Consider the following 21,034-nt stretch of genomic DNA (forward strand, 5'->3'; position numbering starts at 1 on the left):
TTGCTCATGGCAGCATCCTTGTAAGCTGTTTGAAGCATGACAACTGTTTCAGCTACCATTTTCTCCAGCAGAAAACAGAATTTCACAGAAGCATGCTGTTCCTTCATTTCAGCCATCACAAAAATCAACAAACAGGGGAGAAGCACTGCAAAGCAATGATGCACCATGTGGCAGTACAACTTTATTTGACAATGCTGGTCAGCAAACTGATGCATCAGAGTCACATCAAGTGACTTCTAGCAGTGGAAGTTTGAACTGCAACTGGCTTGCCCTACAGAGAATGCTTCCGGTTACTTTTGGGTACCCCCTCATATGTATATAAACATGCATAAACACATATATATTAAAATTTATTCACACAAACTTCTGTCTATCTCTCCACCTAACTATCCATCTTTATAATTTCACACAGGTTACCTGGACCAAAAGGTTTTCTCTTCATAACTAGACATCATGAGAGAGTTGATTAATATATACCATTCTGGGTCATCCCATATGAGAATTCCCTTGGCTCAGAATCCAAAAAAGGAGCTCACTTGCCAATTCAGCTTTGCTTCAATACCAGTGGCCAGCATATCTTACCTTCCATTCTCAAATGATTGATGATATGTTGGAGACATTTTCATAAAGCTCTTCTTTTGCTGGATGTGGTTTCCATTAATTTGTGAGAATAGCATACAACATATGTGTATAGATCCCATTAAGCTTGCTTTCTATCTTTTTGTCAGAGTCCTTACTGATGAACTGTAAAGAACATATTCTACTATGGCTCCAAAAAATTCCTTTTTCAAGTAGTCAGGCAGTGTATACTTCCAAATCATTCTTAATTTGTTCAGTGCACTTCATTTGATCTGGTCACTCAGGTTAAAGCAATGCTTTACCAGTGAATGAGGACGGGGGGGGGGGTCAAATTCAGAGTCACCCTTGAACAATCTTGAAAGATCTATACAGAATATGGTCACAAGTTTTATTTGAAGTGAACCTGACTGCTGAGTAAAAGAAAATTGAATTTCCATCTCCCAGAGAAGAACATCTAAGAAAATCTTTGCAATAGCTCTGTTGAACCTGAATCTAATTCAAGTGAAACACCTTAATTGCTATTGATTCGGTGATTACTAGAACACCAATGTTGTTTGATGTTTCAAGCACAGTGTATTGTTCTATGTTCTGTAGCATGACAGAAACATCTTGAAAGCATGAGAGAAGAGAATCTCTATCTTGTATATTTAAAATTATTGGACAAATACCCAGATGATCTCCCAGAATTCATCCAAGAGGAAGTAAGGGATCTTATATTATCACTATTATCATTAAACATCCATTTTCCATCCTGTCATGGATTGGATAGTTCCACAAGAACTGGAAAGTCAGAAAACTGTACAAATCCCTGCTCCTGCTTTGGCATGATTTCTACAACTAGATGCTCTTCCTAATGCCAACCACTTTACAGAGCATACTGGCACTCACAGCTTTTTACATGGCACCAGCAGCAGTGAGGTCACCAAGTAACTTATAAGAAAAGACTCCCTCAAATGAAGGAGGAGAGGTAGTATTGAGTGACAGAAAAAGGAGTCTTGCATTAGAGAGGAAATACAACTGCCTCCGGTCAAGAGAGAGGGGAGAGGGGAGGGTGAGAGAAAGAAGATAGTGTTAACAGTGAGTAGGCTGGGGATTGGAGAGGGTGAGTGGTGAATTCACAAGATTGCTAAAGAAGAGTTGTAGTTGAAGTAATAAGAGGGAGAGAGTATTGGGAGGATGTGTTGTGGGGAAAAGATTCAACAGAGACATATTATGCTGGTAGGTACATGAAGAAGAGTGGGAGGAATGCAGCAACTGATGGGGGAAGGAAGTGTTGGGAAGATGAGTTGCAAAGAAGGTTTGTGTATGAAGGTGGAAGCATGAACATAAAGGACATGCCTTTATGGCCTCAATTTTATTTAGCTGTGTGGATCTTCTCCAGCACAGTAAATCACCAATTGTTCAAGTCCTTTGTTATCTCCTCTGAGTTTTAACATCTGAAGATCATTCCTCACCACTTTTTCCTACGACTTCCTTGAGCTTCCTCTTCAAGTAGTACCCTCTCCATTCATATATTGGCACTTCTTATGCAGCTGCCCTCATCTATCGGCATACATCACCATACCAGCACAGTCTTCTTTCTTGGTGTCTCTTACACCCAGTTCTTCTCTTAAACACATTTTATCATACCTGCACACTGACATTACACAGAATAATAGACAGGCCATCATAAGAACAAAATGTATGTATGTGTAGGCATAGATGTATGAGCGTGTGTTAAGTACATTTAAGGATGGCACTAAGAAGACAGTGAAAGAGTCTATAACCATCGAAGTGAGAAGTTCATAAACACAAAAAAGATAATACCAGTTTGTAGTCAGTCATACACGATAGTTGAAATACTGTATCAAGAAGTCACAGCCATGATGCTGAGTCGGTTACAGGTACATGTCATACGTGAAGTTGTGGCTATGATGCTACTGCCTGAGTCACTTAATACAGGAGTTCATGCAGGTTGTATATTCACTGTTGATTCGTAGTGAAATAATTCACAAACAGTCAACTGTTGGAACCTGGGTGAATTGCTTGTTGAGCTGTGTATATAGAGAGATGATGTTGACGACATTTGATGGTGGCGACGAAGGAGGTTGCTGTAATGCTGTTGTACGAAGTTGTTAAGTCTCAACGTAGCTGCTGTGGTAGTAGTGGTGTCATTTGGTGTTGTCACTGGAAATAACCTGTGTCTTTGTGGTCAGTAGGACCAAAGACCTCAGAATGAGGAAAAGTTGAGTTTTTATAAGGAGCTATAGGTTCAAACAAGGTAGTGAACAGGCTGTCCCACGTAATCTTTTTTAGAGCCTCCGATTGGTTATACACGGCTAGCTGGTGTAATCAAGTGAGAGACAGATTGCGCCAATACCAACCAGAGTAGTGGACACAACAGGATCCAAATAGTGGCCAAAGGCTAGTTGTTCCCTGCTACGTTCAAATGCACGTATATACAATAAATGGAAGAGAGGAATTTCACCTGAGTCTACGCTTCCCAGGAGTTTCTTTTTTGCAGAGTGTATCAATATTTTCATAATTTTTGATAACTTATATTGTTTTCCTATACATATTCCCAAATGCTTCCTCATGTTGCCATTGAATGTTTTCCATTCATAATATACTGCAAACCATAAGTTTACCATAAACCAATATACTGCAAACCTTAAACTGCTACTCCAGTTTACTTCCCTGAAATAAGGAGTTTTCGACAGAAGAGGTATACATTTATATGTGCCCGTGCTAGTAGGGTGCCAAGAGCACCATCTGAGCGTGATCGTTGCCAGAATGGCTAACTGGCTTCCGTGCCTGTGGCACGTAAAAGGCACCATTCGAGTGTAATCGTTACCAGCGTCGCCTTACTGGCACCTGTGCCGGTGGCATGTGTAAAAAGATTCAAGCGAGGTCGTTGCCAGTACCGCCTGACTGGTCCCCGTGCCAGTGGCACGTAAAAAGCACCCACTACACTCTCGGAGTGGTTGGCGTTAGGAAGGGCATCCAGCTATAAAAACTCTGCCAGATCAAGATTGGAGCCTGGTGCAGCCATCAGGTCCGCTAGCCCTCAGTTAAAATCGTCCAACCCATGCTAGCATGGAAAGCGGATGTTAAACGATGATGATGATGATGATGTTGTCAGTCAAGATTTTACATTTGCAACGAATTAGAGACCGTGACGTTTATTGAATAAGTACAAATAGCAATCTTATATAATTAACAGAAAAGAACAGAACTACATTATGTGTTCTTTTTTAAACACATTTGTGTGATTGGAGGGCGATTTGGTTACTATTTCTAGCAGGTCTTTATTGTCTCGTGTAATATACTCGTTTATTGCTGTTTATTAACTTCGGCTAAACAACAGTAGGCAAAATTCGTTGGCTCGTTATTCTTGTAAAGCATTTACCATGCATCACCATAACATATGATTAGTTAATGAGAGGAAACGATCTTTAACGGTTGCAAGTTTTCAGCCAGATATTTTCATTGTCACATCATCAGTGATGATATGAGGTCGGTCGACTGGGACTGTGAAAAAGCAGATAAAGAAAGAATCGACGCCTAGCGTTTCTGTTAGGTTGGATGAATTGACTGCCACTGCCTGCCTGAACGTTGATAATTGCGAGCAGCCGGAAGAGAAGAAGTGTGAGTAAAAGTGGATGGAAGAACAGTGTTTACAAGATATATGTAAATATTAAACACAAACACTGTACGCTTATTTCAAGACAATTCTTTTTTTTTTTTCTTTTGTCGTTATCATTAATCTCTTACCCTGTAGAATGAAAGAAAGGTAAATAGATGAGGCGAGGAATAAAAAAAGGAATTCATAAGATATACACGAGAGGGAGGAGCGAGTGAGAGAGAGAGGGAGAGAGAGAGGGTGAAAAGAGAATAGAGCTGAAATATATTATTAGAGTTTAGTGAAATTGTTAACACGCGCACATTCATATATATTTATATATTAAAATATGCATATACGCTGAATTATAAATGAGAAAAATACTTTAATTAATGAGCGAGAACGTAGTAAGTGGGAAAAAATAAACATCAAATCCAACTCTTACCCATACAGAAAAAATAATATATATGCATAAGACATTGTGCTAAAGAGTGAAAGGAAAATAATAGGAAAAAAAATCCGAGGGAAGGACGAACAGACAGAACCATTGGAAAGAAAATATAGAAATTACAATCTCCGCGGGAAAGCTGGCCGAGGCAAAAAGTAAAAGGTAATTATAAAATAATCATAATCGAAAGAGTGAAAATACAATGGATAGTAATTGTGTGTTCGTTGCATTTAGATTTGGAGTTAAAACGACTTCAAATAAGAAAGGTTGATTTGTGTATTTAATTCCTCAGAACATTATCCGCTGTAACTAAATTACCTTCTTTGTTATTACCGTCATCTCCTTGCCATAGTAGTCGTTGTCATAATTACATTTAGTGCGAACTAGAATTTAATGATTTATACGAAACGACTGTAACTTCCATTCCTTTTCAAGTCTGGTGAGAGGCTGAGCCTTTCGCCTTTAATCAGTCTTCTGCATCTACCACCATCGTGTCTCTTTCTTTTTAATGTTTCATAATACTTGTTTTATAAGGTAACATAATGATCGTGCTTCATTTCTTTATTATAAACGCGAATTTGTTTACTGTGCAAGCATTGATAGGGTTAAGAAGTTCTTTTCCTAAAGACGTTTTCGGGTTCGATCTCACCGCGTAGCACCTTGGGCAAGTGTCTTCTACTATGACTCCTGGCCGACCAAAGCCTTATGAGATATGGTTAACGGAATCCCGTAGAATATACATGCATACACACATGCAAACATATAGACGTGTGTGCACTAACGTAGATACCTATGCCGCCCGGGAAAGCTCTCCGGTTTGCCGCCCTGATCCCACAAAACACATTGCCTACTACAGACCCCAAAGTGCCGTCTCTTTAAAATCACCACACCCACAAGCTACGCTAGTGTATATATATATATATATATATATAATTATATGTATGTATATAACACACATGTATATAACGTATATATATATGTATATATATATACCGTATATATATATAACATATATAGACATATAATAATATATATAAATGTATATATAAAACAAGTGTATATATCTATAACACGTGTATATATATATATATATATATATATATATATATATATATATAAGGATAAGATCGTTATTTAAAATACCGATCATATTAAGTGGCTAGCATGAAAATAAAAACCTCATAGGTAATTATATATATATATATATATATATATAATCATCATCATCATCTTATCATCGTTGTTTAATGTCCGCTTTCCATGCAGGCATATATATATATACACACACACACACATATTTACAGGTGGCCCAGTCAGTAGACTATTTTAAAATATAACTTTTTTACAATTAATTTTTTCAATTATTTTGTTTCAGATTATTGACATGTAATTCTTAGAAAATAATCATAGAGAAATTCACAACAGAGTGAGTAAAAATAATCAAATTTCATCTACAAACTCAACAATAAACTGAGCTAACTGAAAGAGCTTACATTCATCATTTTGGGGTCGGACAACCACAATATAAAAAGCAGTACTCAATTTATTCAGTCAGTTTGAACAACAGGAAGCTGTAATTGATTGACCACACGAGAAACGCCATGTTCATGGAAGTCTCAGGACAACATTCAGTGTGTACAGCAAAACATTGATGAAGGACTTTCAACATCAACTCAAAGACGATCCCATTTGCTGGGCACATCTCAAAGCTTACTGCAGTGGATTCAAAGGATGCTGAATTTATTCCTGTATAAAGTGCAGTTAATGCAGGAACTGAAGCTAGCAGAAATTTGTGTATGGTAAATGTGTGCTGCCCAGATGCAAAAATTGGCAAAACAAGGAGGTGATTTCATTCACAACCTTCTTATGGGTGACAAGGCCCACTTTCATCTAAATGGCTTTGCCAATAAACAAAATATCTGATTTTGTGGGACACAAAACCCAAGAATATCCACCAATGTAAGCTGCATTCTGTAAAAGTAATAGTTTGATGCAGGGTCAGTGCAGAAAAAGTTCTTGGTCCTTACATCTTTGGATATGAAGCAGAAAGCACACTAGCTGTCACAGGAGAAATGTATCGGAGCATAATGGAACATTTTTGATCCTGTTGTTGAGAACATAACAAAGGTATGGTAGAAGCAAGATTACCCATACAGACTCTCCAACGATGGAGCTCTTTAGACAAGTTTTTGGAAGGAGGATAATTTTGAGAGATTCTGTATTCAATTGGCCTTCACGATCACCTGATTTAATAGCTCCAGATTTTTTCTTATGCGGTTATCTGAAAGACAGAGTATACCATAACAAAGCTTGGATCATCCAGCAATTTAAGGCCAACATCTGTGAAGAAATTAAAGGAATAAGCTAAGAAAGATTATGAATGGTGATGGAACCTTTTAGAAAAGGCCTGCCATTGTCAAGAACAAAATAGGGACCATTTATAAGGATGTTATTTTCAAGACTTAAAAATGTTTTTCAAGAAGTGTATTTATTATTTATAAAAGAATGAATGTGAATATTTACTAAAATAAAAGGATTGTTATATTTTTAAATGGTCTGGTGACTTTTGGGCTACCCGGCTTGTATATATATATATATCATCATCATCATCATTTAACGTCCGTTTTCCATGCAAGCATGGGTTGGACGGTTCGACCAGGGTCTGGGAAGCCAGGAGGCTGCACCAGCCTCCAGTCTGATCTGGCAGTGTTTCTACAGCTGCATGCCCTTCCTAACGCCAACCACTCCTTGAGTGTAGTGGGTGCTTTTTACATGCCACCGGCACAGGGACCAGATGAGGCAGGCAAACAGCCACGATCGGTTGGTGCTTTTACGTATCACCAACACAGACGCCAGTCAGGCAACGCTAGCAACTGCCACGTTCGGATGGTGCTTTTAACGTGTCACCAGCACAGGTATCTTAACTACAATTTTCATTTTGATGCTGGTGTTAATATACATACATACATATATATATGTGTGTGCATTGTTGAACAGTCAACAGCATTGGAGAGATTGAAGATTAAAGTTGTAGTTAAGAAACAGTTAGCTAGCATGGAGGACTGGAAAGCATCTGAATATTGGAAAAGAGTTATCTGTATCATGATATGCATCGGGTTTCAAAATGCTGGCATCATCACTGCCATTCAATTCTTTGTGAACGCAGTAAAGACTGTAAGACATGACATAGACAGTTGTAATGGAGACTACAAAATCTTGATCAGCAGGCATTCTGACTGCATCCACATTCCAGAATTTATCCCCACATTTTCAACCAGAGCCTTAGATCTAATTCAAACAGCTTTGTGAAATTGCTGGAGATTGGTAAATCTCTAGCCAAAGATGATTGCTGCTGGAAGGCCATATGGGTGGCAGCAGAATTTGGCTCCTTGCCATACTTCCAGAAAGAGCCAGAAGTCATCAGAATTTCTACAACTTCACCAGCCCCAATTTCTGGTTTTCTGATCCCCTGATTGTAATCTCATGGATTACTATGTGTGGGGTATGATTGAGAAAGACACCAACCATTCTGCTTGCCACCCCAAGGCCGAACTGGTCGCCAAGATCAAGGTGTTTCAAGATCTTCCCAGGGATACAATAAGGAATGCATACCCTAAGCTCTGGACCTGTCTTAAGATCATTGTAGAAGTTGAATGTGGTACTTTTAGCAAACTTTTATCTCCCAGTCATGATCTAGTTGATATTTTTTGATTTAAAATACTTTGATTTTGGGATGGCAACACCCTGTGTGTATATATATATACATATATATATATATATCTTTTTCTCTCCCTCCTCTCTGTCTCTCTCTCTCTCTCTCTCTCTCTATATATATATATATATATATATATATATAGATATGTATTGTGTCCCTTTTTGTGTCTTGACATCTCACAATAGTTGTAGAGTGACACCATCATACAAACAATTAGCTTCATTTCCCAACTTCTGTAAAAACAGGTGCAATCATGGGGAAATATTACTTTGCTTGAAAAGAGGCAGGGTTGGCAATTGGAAAGGCATCCAACTGTAGAAAATCTGCATCAATGAATTTTCTCTGATCCCAGTATCATCAACATGTTTCCAACATCTTTGTGTTAATACTGCAAAGTACCCAACTTCTTTTCGATTTTAACCTTCTTTATCACCCAAATGTTTCTCGTCTGTTTTGTAAAACCACAGCATTTTGTCATGTCTCACATTATTTCGCCTTATAGTAAAAATAAAGCAATTTTGATCTAATGGAAAAAAACACCACATTCTTCTCAATGTAGTGACAAGTGACTGAGACCATTGGCAATATACCATGCTTGAGAAGACCTGTCAAGCCAAGAGAGATTGTAGTTGTGGCTGATGCTGTTGTTTCGTAACTGGCAGACTGAAACCTAGTGCAGCTTACCAGTTTTCAGTCAAACCATCTAGCCCATGCTAGCATGGAAAACGGATGTTAATTGATGATGATGATGATAATGAAGAACTGTGAATTCTTAGTGCAGATCTCTGTGTTATGGTTTGTGATTCATTATTTTACAGAAAGAGTGGGGACGTATTGTTAACTTAGACTGTTTATTTTTAAGTTTTCCAAAATTAGGATTTTGACTATTTCAATATAAGGGGTTATTATCTGGATTATTGCCTAAAATAAAAAGATCGTCAAGTTTTTTAATGATAAATCTCTCTATGAATCACATGACCCTAGTAAAACTATTTGGCTTATTATTCCATAAGGCAAAAATGTTAAAAGTAACCTTCCCTACCTATTTCATCAAGCCATTGAAAGGAACTTTCCCAAAAATTCCAGGTACCACTCCATTTTCAACATCCACCATATCCAAATTGGTTTCTTCAACACCAGTAATCTCTTACAGATAATATCCTCGCATAACAACTATATTCTTAACAGTAAAAGGGTTTCACTTAATAACTCTAATAACAATAATCTCTCCTTAAATAAATAATATCAATAGTAATAGTCCTTGTAATTGTGGTCCGAATAACACTTGCATTCTTAATAGAAATTGCAGAATTAAAAACATTGTTTATCAATGTAAAATTTCTGCAGGATCTAAAGAATTTTTTTTATATTGGGCTGTCATCCACGGAATTAAAAATATGACTTACTAACCACATTTTTACATTTAAATATATTCATAAACGTAATTCTGCAGGTCTTAGTAAACTAATTTGGCAACTTAGAGACTGTAATAAACAATTTTCTTTGGATTGGAAATTTTATCAAGATCATTTCCCTATGATAAAGGGAAATCCTTCTGCCTTTATATGGGTCCCATGTAAATGCAATGTTAAAGTCGAAGAAACTGGAAAGAGCGATGACAAAAGTTGAAAAAGAAGCTTGGTGTGCATTTCGTGATATACTTCGTGGATTCATAGGAAATCACAAGAATCCTAATTACAAACAGCTGGTAGCAAAGCTTATTGAAAACTTCAAGAAAATGGGTTGTCGTATGTCCTTAAAGGTTCATTTTTTTGCACTCTCACCTAGCTTGTAAAGGATTGTGGTTCATTTCTAATTTATTTGTCTTCTTATCAACTACTAAATCTAAGACTAGAGGACTGTGTCTGTTTGGAATGAAGGGATAGAGTGAGTTGACAGCTCATGGCTAGGTATGGTCATAAATATTGTCAAGATATTAAGAGTAGTAAATTGGGTATAGAGTAACTCTGAATACCTCTAACTGCCCTCACTACGCCCATACCTACTACCTCCTCTTTTTGGGTTACTTTTATCTCTTCCCTACCTCAAATTTAATAACCAGTCTCTTTTAATGTAGGTTATATATATTTCTTATTACACAATGTAACACATGTTTTGTTTATTTGTATTTCTTAATATTCATATATGTATTTTTTGCCACTAAATTCAAAAATCACATTCATTTTGACGTAACATCAATAGTTATTTATTTATTCCTAATTTCATATTTGCTCATTACATTTGTAACTTTTCTTTACAGCACTTTGTTGGTTCAATCTATTCTAGTATTGTAAGGATAATTACACAACACTTAGTACTTTTTCATATATTGAAAGGTATGTAGGAAGTATAATATTAGTTAGAACAAAAAGAAACAATAACTCTGCCCTGTAAATGCCTTGATAACTCTTTTCTTAAGATGAGAAGTGCTTTGACGATCGAGATTTTCTGGAGTGTATACCTTCATCTCTTCTGACTAGAGACCATATATAATCTCCCACCATGGCAGTATCCCATCGTCTTTGGTATCTTTTTTCCATAATTGCGATGTCCTGATGAAATTTCTCACCATGCTCCTCACTGACATCACCCAAGTTTTCGGGGAAAAATCTAGGTAAGAGTGCAAAAAAATGAACCTTTAAGGACATACAACAACCCATTTTCTTGAAGTTTTCAATAAGCTTTGCTACCAGCTGTTTGTAATTAGGATTCTTGTGATTTCCTATGAATCCATGAAGTACATCACGAAATGCACGCCAAGCTTCTTTTTCAACTTTTGTCATCGCTCTTTCCGGTTTCTTCGACTTTAACATTGCATTTACTTGGGACCCAACAAATATGTCACCCTTGATCTTAGCCTCAGATAGCTTTGGAAACATAAGGCAAATTTCTTGAAAAGCTTCTCCTCTAAAATCTAAGGCCTTCACAAACTGTTTTACCAATCCGAGTTTGATATGAAGTGGGGGTAATAAGATTTTATTGGAATCTACTAGTGGCTTTTGGGGGGGCAATGTACTCTCTTGTAATGATCATCATCAGCTCTGCTGTCCCATAAGCAAAAGAAACACGAATACTTTGTGTATCCCCCTTGCAAGCCAAGCAAGAAGACAAGCATCTTGAAATCACCACAAACATCCCACTTGAACTCAGCATAATTTATTTTGTCGAGAAGTTCTTTGACATTGGAGTGTGCAAGAGGCAAAGAAGGATATTTATTTCCATTGTGGAGCAACACTACTTTGAGACTTCATGTTGAGCTATCTATGAACAGTTGCCATTCTGCAGAATCATGCTTGAGTCCAATAGCAGTAAACAAACCAATCACATCTTTACAATAACACAGATCATTAATATTTTCATAGTAAATTTCAAATTCTTCATGGCGTTTCCAGTACAGAGATATCTTTCAGTCTTCCCCCAATAGATTCCATTCCTTCAACCTTGATGAAAGAAGTTCAGCTCCTGACTTAGTAAGACCCAGATCCCTGATTAAATCATCTAGCTCACTTTGATTTGGAAAGTGAGGCTCCAAAGTCATTCTTGGTACGAAAGCTTCCTCTATTTCTTGGCTGCTGTTACTTGTTGGCTCTTCAGATGAAATATTTTCTGGTGGTAGTGATACTCATAAACTGTCATCATGTGGGACAGGTGCTCTAGATGATGGTATGTCTGGATACTGAAGAGCTTGTCTTCCTTTCACTTTTCTGTACTTTGTCACATCGATCATACAAAAGTAACAGTCATCGTGATGGTTCTTTGGCTTTCTCCATACCCTTGGAATGGCAAAAGGCATTGACCTTCCTGTACCTCTTAACCATCCTTCTAGAGTAGATCGACAGTTTCCACATAACACATGCGAGGCCCATGGTTTGTCCTAATCACCCATGGGCATTCTGAAATAGTCTGTACACTATCCACAATTTGGCACCCTTCACGGTCTTATGTAATACCTGCTTTTTTCCAATATGATAACCACACACATAGCAAAATGTATCTGGAGAATTTTTACATATTCTAGTAGCCATCCTGAACGTAGCAGAACTTAGTAATTGGTCTGAAAGAGAAAATTAGACAAACATTTAGTAGCGGAACATTATAACAATACCGAATACATAATAATATCGAAAGTCGGCATATTTTCTTAACTGTTGATGATACACAAAAGATAATTTCATTTTTGGAATCAGCAGAAAAAATGGATTGATAAACAATAAAAAAACACAATAAACAAATTTTTTTTTGAAAATTGTTACGTTGTGTTATTTGCTATAAATTCTTATTATTTTGTTTTCTTACTTGCGTATCCTTACCTATTAACTTCTTATCCCTTATAAGTTGTTACTGTTCTTAAATTGAGATTTTTCAGCTACTTGGTCTATGTGAGATGGTTATATTATATCCATATAAACATATAAATATTTTTATATGTGTATATATGCATATAAGTGCATAACCTATTAACCTCTTATCCCTTATAAATTGTTATCTTTCTTGGTTGTAAATAGATACTTTTTAGTGACTTAAGTCTATGCGAAATGGTTATACTCTAGCCATATAAACATATAAATATTTGTGTATGTGTGCATGTGTGCACATAGATAAATATGTGTGTGTATCTGTACACATTTTTATTTTTTTCTGATTCTTGGCTTATAATTAATATATAGATAGCATGTTTATCTTTTCAGTATTCCATAAGTAAATACCCTGAGCAGTCTTTATAGAAACCACCTAATAAGTAAATAATTAAGTACATGAATGAATATTAAACTGATTCTCTGTAATCTTTCCTTTTTAATGTTGAAAATTGATACATACACAAATTTTACCTATTTTGGTTATGATATCATTTATGATAATCTTAAAATTTTATTTTTATACAACATAACAATATTGTTTATATACAATCACCCACAGTACCCCATGATAAATTTCCTCTGTATTAACATCATAGTTTTTATTAGCATCTTGCCTCTTTAACTGGTAATTAATATCATGATTTAGGGTCTTCCCCTATCCAACTTCCTTTTATAGACAGTTGCTTTATACCCAGTTTACTACTCCTAATATCTTGACAATATTTATGACCATACGCAGCCATGAGCTGTCAACTCACACTTGCCCTTTATTCCAATCAGATACAGTTGTCTAGTCTTAGATTTAATAGTTGATAAGAAGACAAATAAATTAGAAATGAACCACAATCCTTTACAAGCCCCAGTGGGCTTCATTCATTTCTTGGAAGTGTAGTCTATTCTTAGTTACAATAGCAGCAACATGAATTTCTTCCATCTTGTTCTGTTAAAATATTTGGGAAAAATTATATTAATGTGTCCAACTGATTAAAATTCTATTTATTTGTGCAGCTGAGGATAGCCCTGCATTTAAATTAATGTAATAATAGCATTGTTCAATTAAATGGAGCTACTTGAAATGGTTGTACTGCATCACCTCTTGATATCCTGTGGCTTATTTTGATATATATATATATATATATTGATTACTATTTTCCAATAAATATTGGTGCCTTGTTGTACCACTCATCTGTTTAAATATATATATATATATATATATATATATAATATATATATATATATATATATCATAGGTCTGACCAAAGCCTTGTGAGTAGATTTCGTAGGCAGAAACTGAAAGATTATATGTCTGTGTGTGTGAATGTATTGTGAACTCACAGGAATCAACCACTTGTAAATCGTGATATGGCTATTATTCACATAACATGTGCAACATCTGGAAAGTAAGTGATTTGTTGTATATATATTTCTTGTATATATGTATACATACGTATGTGTGTGTTTGTTTGTTTTCTGTCTCCTTGCCCTGACATCAGGCAATGGTAGTAAGCAAGTGTCACTGTCATGCAAGAAGTGTTCTTCATTTCTGATCTAATATATAAACATGTAGTGGAGGGGGGGGGTTAATGGGTGGATGTCTGCTGGAGTATGTGTGTTTGTTTGTGGGTGTATTAGTGTATGTTGTGGTCAAACTCTTTGCCAGACTCTCAGGTATTGGTGGAGGACCAAAGTTTGGGGACTGATGGTTATAGTCACGATGGGGCACACAAGTATGATAGGATGTACTTCCTTTCATGTGGGAGGATTGAAAATTTCAACTTCTGCTGTTCAGGCAGCTGCTTGGGTGCTGGTGCTCTTTAAAATCGCTCTTTTCACAGCCAGACATAATCTTTACACTTTACATTTCTCTATAATCCTCCACGTTAGGCTGTACTCAGTGGCACTTTCAATAACCATACATGCTTGGCCCAGGTTATGGTGTTACATCTCTCTAGGATGTTGCAGGAGGACTTGTTATAGCAGGTTCTGAAGGGGCCTTCAGTTACTCCCACATACTTTTGCTTGTTTAGTTGCCCATATGGCCCTATTGCTGTTACCTCTGCCTCATATATGACATACACAACAGTCTCCATGTTACAGTGGCCATGTTGCCTTTTGGGATTGATGAATGCCTACAATTACATATCTATAAAGTTCTTGTCAGAAAATGAAGAAAAGAAAAAAGTAAACAGAAAAATAGAAAAGGGAAAAAGAAAAGGAAGAAACAGGGTTAAGAGGGGAATAAGGTAAGGAGGGTAGGTATTGATTCAATAAAAGAGTTCAATAGAAATAAATAAAATAGCAAATAAGATAGAATAACAAAATAAGAAAATAAAGTTAAATGGGAAACAACGGGATGGTATTGTATGGAATAAGTGACACTTGTGAAGAAAGAATTTGCTGAATATATATGTATATAAACAGATAAATAAATGACTGGATAAATACATAAAAGATTTTAAAATTTTGAATAAAGAAACAGATATATATCAAGATTAGATGGGTTGGGATGAATAAACGAATGGAAAACTTTAAAATTGAAGGATGTCAACTCACAAAGCCTATCCAATTTTGGGTTTTGTATTGTTGTTGATTAGCAGCATGAGTTCAGAAGATTGACTGGTATTTTAAAGATGAGATTGCGATGGCAATGGGTAGTAGTAATGGTGATAGTTATAACAATAATGATGATGAAAGGGACAGTGGTTGGCACTGATAATAATTCTTTCTACTATAAGCACAAAGTGTAAAATTTGGGGAAAGGGCCTGGTTGATTACATCAACATCAGTGCTTGACTGTTACTTATTTTATTAACCCCAAAGAGATGAAGGACAAAGTGGACCTTGGCAAAATCTGAACTCAGAACAATGGACAAAATTCCACCGAGTATTTTGTCCAGTCTCCTAATAATTCCGCCAACTCACTGTCTTAATGATTTGAAATTTTAGCACAAGGCCAGCAAATTCGGATGAGGGACTATTTGATTACATCAACCCTAGTGTTTCACTGGTACTTAATTTATCGCCCTCAAAAGGATGACAAGCAAAGTCGACTTCGACAGCATTTGTACCCAGAACGTAAAGATGGATGAAATTATGCTTAACATTGTGCCTGGCATGCTAATGATTCTGCCAGCTCACTGCCTTAATAATAATAATATCTTAACTGATTGGAAGTGTTATTATGTACATGTTTTGGTATTGGTATAAAAGATGGGCTACAGCAAATATTCTACTCAATACCACGGATTTGTTTGTCAGTTGTTTGACCTTAACCAGTTCAGCATGTCTCCTAGTGGCTGACAATATGTGCATTTCTGATCATGAGCAGAAGTAGTGAGAGAGCATCATAGAGGAATTCTTTGGGATTTGAATACTTCATCTCTGGAAACATGGGTGTTGTTTCATTCAACATCTTTAAAGAACCCTTATTCAGGGACCTTTTGATGGACAACTCAACCTGAAGAAAATTCTAACTGGGTCCCACCTGCAAGGTAATGCACTGTTTATCTTGATATGCAATCACTATGTCATGCACATTTGGTTGTGATGCATGTGCCTGGTATACTCTTATCAGGTGAGTAGTCATGATGGGATATATTGGGCTTCGTATATTTGTATGCCAGTGTCACTTTGATGGAATGCGCTGCTCTCTCACTAAATAATAATAATAATAATCCTGTCTACTATAGGCATAAGGCTTAAAATTTGGCGGGAGGAGATAAGTCAATTACATCAACCCCAGTGCATAACTGGTACTTATTTAATCGACCCTGGAAGATGAAAGGCTAAGTCAAACTTTACAGCATTTGAAATCAATAATAATAATGATGATTTTAAATCTTAGCAAAAGGCCAACAGTTTTTGTGGAGAGGCAGAAGTCAATTACATTGACCCCAGTGCTAAACTAATACTTATTTTATTGACCCCAAAAGAATGAAAGGCAGGCTCAACCTCAGCAGAATTTGCTCTTAGAACATAAAGACAGATGAAATAACATTATGCATTTTGTCCTGTTTTATAATGGTTCTACCAGCTCACTGCTTTACTACTACTACTACTACTATTATTACTACTACTGAGACCCCCTTTGGTCACGACACAGACCATGGGATTGCACCCAGAAAGTTACCCTCCCAGGCACAAGTCTGGGCAAGGTTGTTTATGGAAGACCAGCAGTCACCCATGCATACCGGCCTCTCCTCTCCACACCACCGGTGTTATCCAAGGGAAAGGCAAAAGGCCAATACAGCTTGGCACCTGTGATGTCGCAATTCATTTCTACAGCTGAGTGAACTGGAGCAACGTGAAATAAAGTGTCTTGCTCAAGAATACAACACGCAGCCCAGTCCGGAATTCGAGCTCACAACCTCATGATCGTAAGCTCAATGTTCTAAACACTGAGCCATGCACCTTCACAACTACTACTACTACATGTAATAATAATAATAATAATAATCATAATAATGGTTTTTAATTTTGGCACAAGGCCAGTAGTTTTGGAGGAGGGGCTAAGCCGATTACATCGACCTCAGTGTTCAACTGGGGCATCAAATGGATGATATAGTTTGCATATTATCACATCAAGTTGCTTTATATGCACTATGTGTGTGTCACAAACTGAGTTTGAATGCAACAACAGGGTTAAGAGTATAGCATCTTTCTTCTAGAACTTCTTTCTTCTATAACTTCTTCCCTATAATTTCTTCCTTCTCTGTCAGTATGAAACACAACATACTTAGATATATGTATCACTGCATCATTTACCTCTGTAACTTGATGTAATTCAGTAAGTAGTATATATTTTAAGTGGTAAGTGGTATATATTAACTGCATGCACAGAGATCTCTCAAATACAAAATTTCACTTTGGCTGAATTTTCTTCATCCTATTTAGTGACTATACTTTCAGAATGTCCTCCTCCACTGCTGATTTGGTGACATCATCATCATCATCGTTTAACGTCCGCTTTCCATGTTAGCATGGGTTGGACGGTTCAACTGGGGTCTGGCAAGCCCGAAGGCTGCACCAGGCCAGTCAGATCTGGCAGTGTTTCTACAGCTGGATGCCCTTCCTAACGCCAACCACTCCGAGAGTGTAGTGGGTGATTTTATGTGCCACCGACACAGGTGCCAGACGAGGCTGGCAGACGGCCACGCTCGGATGGTGTTTTTTATGTGCCACCGACACAGGTGCCAGACGAGGCTGGCTGACGGCCACGCTCGGATGGTGTTTTCTTATGTGTCACCGACACAGGTGCCAGACGAGGCTGGCGGACGGCCACGCTCGGATGGTGTTTGTTACGTGCCCTCAGCAGGGAGGCCAGTCGTTGTGGTACTGGCTACGGTCACGTTCGGATGGTTTTCTTATGTGCCACCGGCACTGGTACCACAAGGATACAAATTCCATTGATGTTCATCTATTTTGATTTGGTTCGATTTGATTTGATTTGATTCGATTCTCACTTGCCTCAACAGGTCTTCACAAGTGTCACAAGAAGGAAGGTATGCACAGGTGGACTGACTACGTCCCAGGTAGGGGCCACGAATTATGGCTTCACTACTATTGCCGGGTCTTCTCACGCACAGCATACTTCCATAGGTCTCGGTCTCTAGTCATTTCCATAGTGAGACCTACTAGATAACAAAAAACTATCTACAACCTCTAGGGAGTCTTTTGAACATTTGAGGAAATTATTTCTCATATATCCTTGGAGTTTATTGTTCCAGCACATCAGCCACATACAAAGACTACTTTTTCTGTTAACCTTCCTGAGATACCACTGCATCTTTTATGTGTCCATAACTTGCACAGAGTACATCGAAAGGAATTCTTTCCACCACCTTCCCTACATATCAAGCTGGAACATTTACCTGACAGAAACAGAGTGTTATGTTTTCTGCTAACTACAACTTAGGTCTTTGTTAGGTTAACTTTAAAGCTCTTTTATTCCAGGTTTTGCTTCCATACCTGAAATTTTTCCCTGTTCTGCTACAGATTATGTTGTAAGAATGAAGATATAGCATACAGTAGTTCCCAAGGACAACCAGTTTTAAATTCTTCTGTTATGCCTGAAGAACTATGATGAAGGGAAGGGGCTGAGTACTGAGTCCTGGTTAACTCCTGCTTGTACACTAAATTCATTGCTGTACTCATGGCTGACTCTCCCTCTTCTGACAGCACTTCTGTACATGTCATGTATGGTTTTAACAAGCCATTTGTCTATTCCTAGCTTTCTTAGAGATCACAGATCATAGAGTGAGGACTTTGTGGTTTTCTTCAGGTCAATGAATGCCAAGTACAATGGTTTACTTTTAGCTGGATATTTCTCTTGCTGTTGCTTTACTAGGAGGATGACATCCACAGTACTCCTTCCTGACACAAAACCAAATTGCATCTCAGGTAATCTAATTCTATTCCTAATTAATTGGGCTATAACTCTCACTGTAACTTTCATGATCTGGTCCTCTCTAATTGCTTCTATAATGTTGCTACACCAGTCATTGGATATTTTAAGCATCTCAGTGGTGGTTCCTGATAGACCAGAAGCTTTTCTTTCGTTGTGTCCTCAATTGCTTTATCTATTATACTGCTGTCAACTCAGATGGCTGGTCCCTCTGTTGGGTCTACATTCAGAAGACCTTCTTTCATATAAACATTTTCCGCATTTAATAGTAGCCTTTCCTTGTAGCACTTTCATACTTCTTTCTTTTTAGAATCACAAAGTGCAACAAGCTTCACTTCTAGCTGCCTTATATAATTCTCTACTACCACCTTTTTTTTCCATTCTTTCCAGGCTTGTCCTTTTGTTTTTATATTCTCTGTACTTCAGTGTTCCACCATGATATCATCTTCAACTTGGTCAGGATGTTGTACCAGCCACAGATTTGGTCTGTGGCCCTCAATAGATTCTCCTGCAGAAGCTTCCAGTTGTCCTCTGTACCTCTAACTCCTCCTCCTTGTTATATACTTCAATTAGAATTTACATATTTCAATTAGAATTTCTCTAAATTTCTTCCAGTGTGCTGGGCCTTTAAGCTTTCATATCCTCCTTTTCCAGACTGTTTTGTTTCTCCAATTCCTTCTAGCTCTAAGTCTGAAGTCATTATCTACTAACCTATGTTAGGTTGTACATTCTTCACCTGAGATTTCATGAAATCCCAATGTGAATTCATATTGAGTGGATAGTGTTGCACAGCATTGAACACACTTGCACAGGTTGGATGGTTTGACAGAAGCTGGCAAACTAGATGACAGTATCAAGTTCTACTGTTTGCTTTGACATGGTTTCTTTAGCTAGATGCCCTTCCAAATGCCAGTTACTTTACAGAGTGTACTGGGTGCTTTCCGTGTGGCACCAACACCAGCAAAGTAACTTGCAAGACTAAGACTCCTCAGCTGAGAAGGAGATTAGCATTGAGAGAGGAGGTTTTGTACTGGGTGATGAGAGTTTAGAGAAAGAATAGAGGTACAGAAACAGGTGTCTTGCTGTGATTCAGGTGAGAAGGAGTCTGCTAGACTAAGTCATAGGTAAACTGGAGTGGGGTGTAGGAGATAATTCATTATAGTAGGCTTAGAGTAGTGAGAAGTAAGGAGAGGTCATAAAACAATTAAGGATAAGGGAAGAAAGAAAGAAATCAAAATTAAGGATGAAGGAAAAATAAAAATAAAAATGAAAGTATACAAGCCAATCAGGTATAGGAATCTCTAGTTAATGGTAAATGATCAGGGGATGGGAACAGAGAAACAGAGAAATTTAGGTGTATTCAGTGAATATTGGTTAAAAATAGGGGGCAGGAAAGGTACGAAGACCCAGTGCTACCTATCAATAAGGAATTTAAAGAAGGATGAGCTTATATAATGAACTACACCAAGTACGGAGTTAGAGGAAATAGCTGATGGGATATCAAGGAAAGCCAGAAGTAGGGAATAGTCTTATGATTAACAATATGGAATGGTGGCGGTGATATCAAAATTGAATGGCATTATCATCTTTGTGTGAATCAGGTGAAGCAACTCAAAACAATAGTCACTGGTAAGAGGTTTGGATAGTGTGTTCTATCTACTATATAACAAACGCTGCTTAAAAAACTGTATGTTGATGTAATGGGTATATACCAAATAGGAATAGAAACAAACTGTCTAGGGTTTGCGGGTTGCTACTAGAGGTTAAATATCACTCTCATCACTATAGTATAATAGCAGGTACACCACAAATAGAATGGTTAATTCCTTCAATATAGAATACCATGCAAATACAGTAAGAGGGAACAAAAGGTTTGGTAAAGGTAAAACAAGACTAGGGGGACTCAGAAAGGAATGGGTAGATCGATAGG

General features: G+C 37.3%; 1 protein-coding gene across 2 annotated transcripts in view; it reads left to right on the forward strand.

The window, feature by feature from the left end:
• Positions 1-4,284: 4,284 nt before the first annotated feature.
• The window catches only part of LOC115211814 (regulator of nonsense transcripts 1-like), a 63,976-nt gene continuing 47,226 nt past the window's right edge, over positions 4,285-21,034 (forward strand). Inside the window, exon 1 of one of the 2 annotated variants that reach the window (XM_029780521.2) lies at positions 4,285-4,790. The gene's annotated coding sequence lies outside the window, so the exon portion shown is untranslated. The remainder of the gene's footprint in view (positions 4,791-21,034) is intronic. The other variant, XM_029780520.2, reaches the window with a different exon arrangement.

This window comes from Octopus sinensis, linkage group LG5 (assembly GCF_006345805.1).
Source record: "Octopus sinensis linkage group LG5, ASM634580v1, whole genome shotgun sequence".
Lineage (NCBI taxonomy): Eukaryota > Metazoa > Mollusca > Cephalopoda > Octopoda > Octopodidae > Octopus > Octopus sinensis.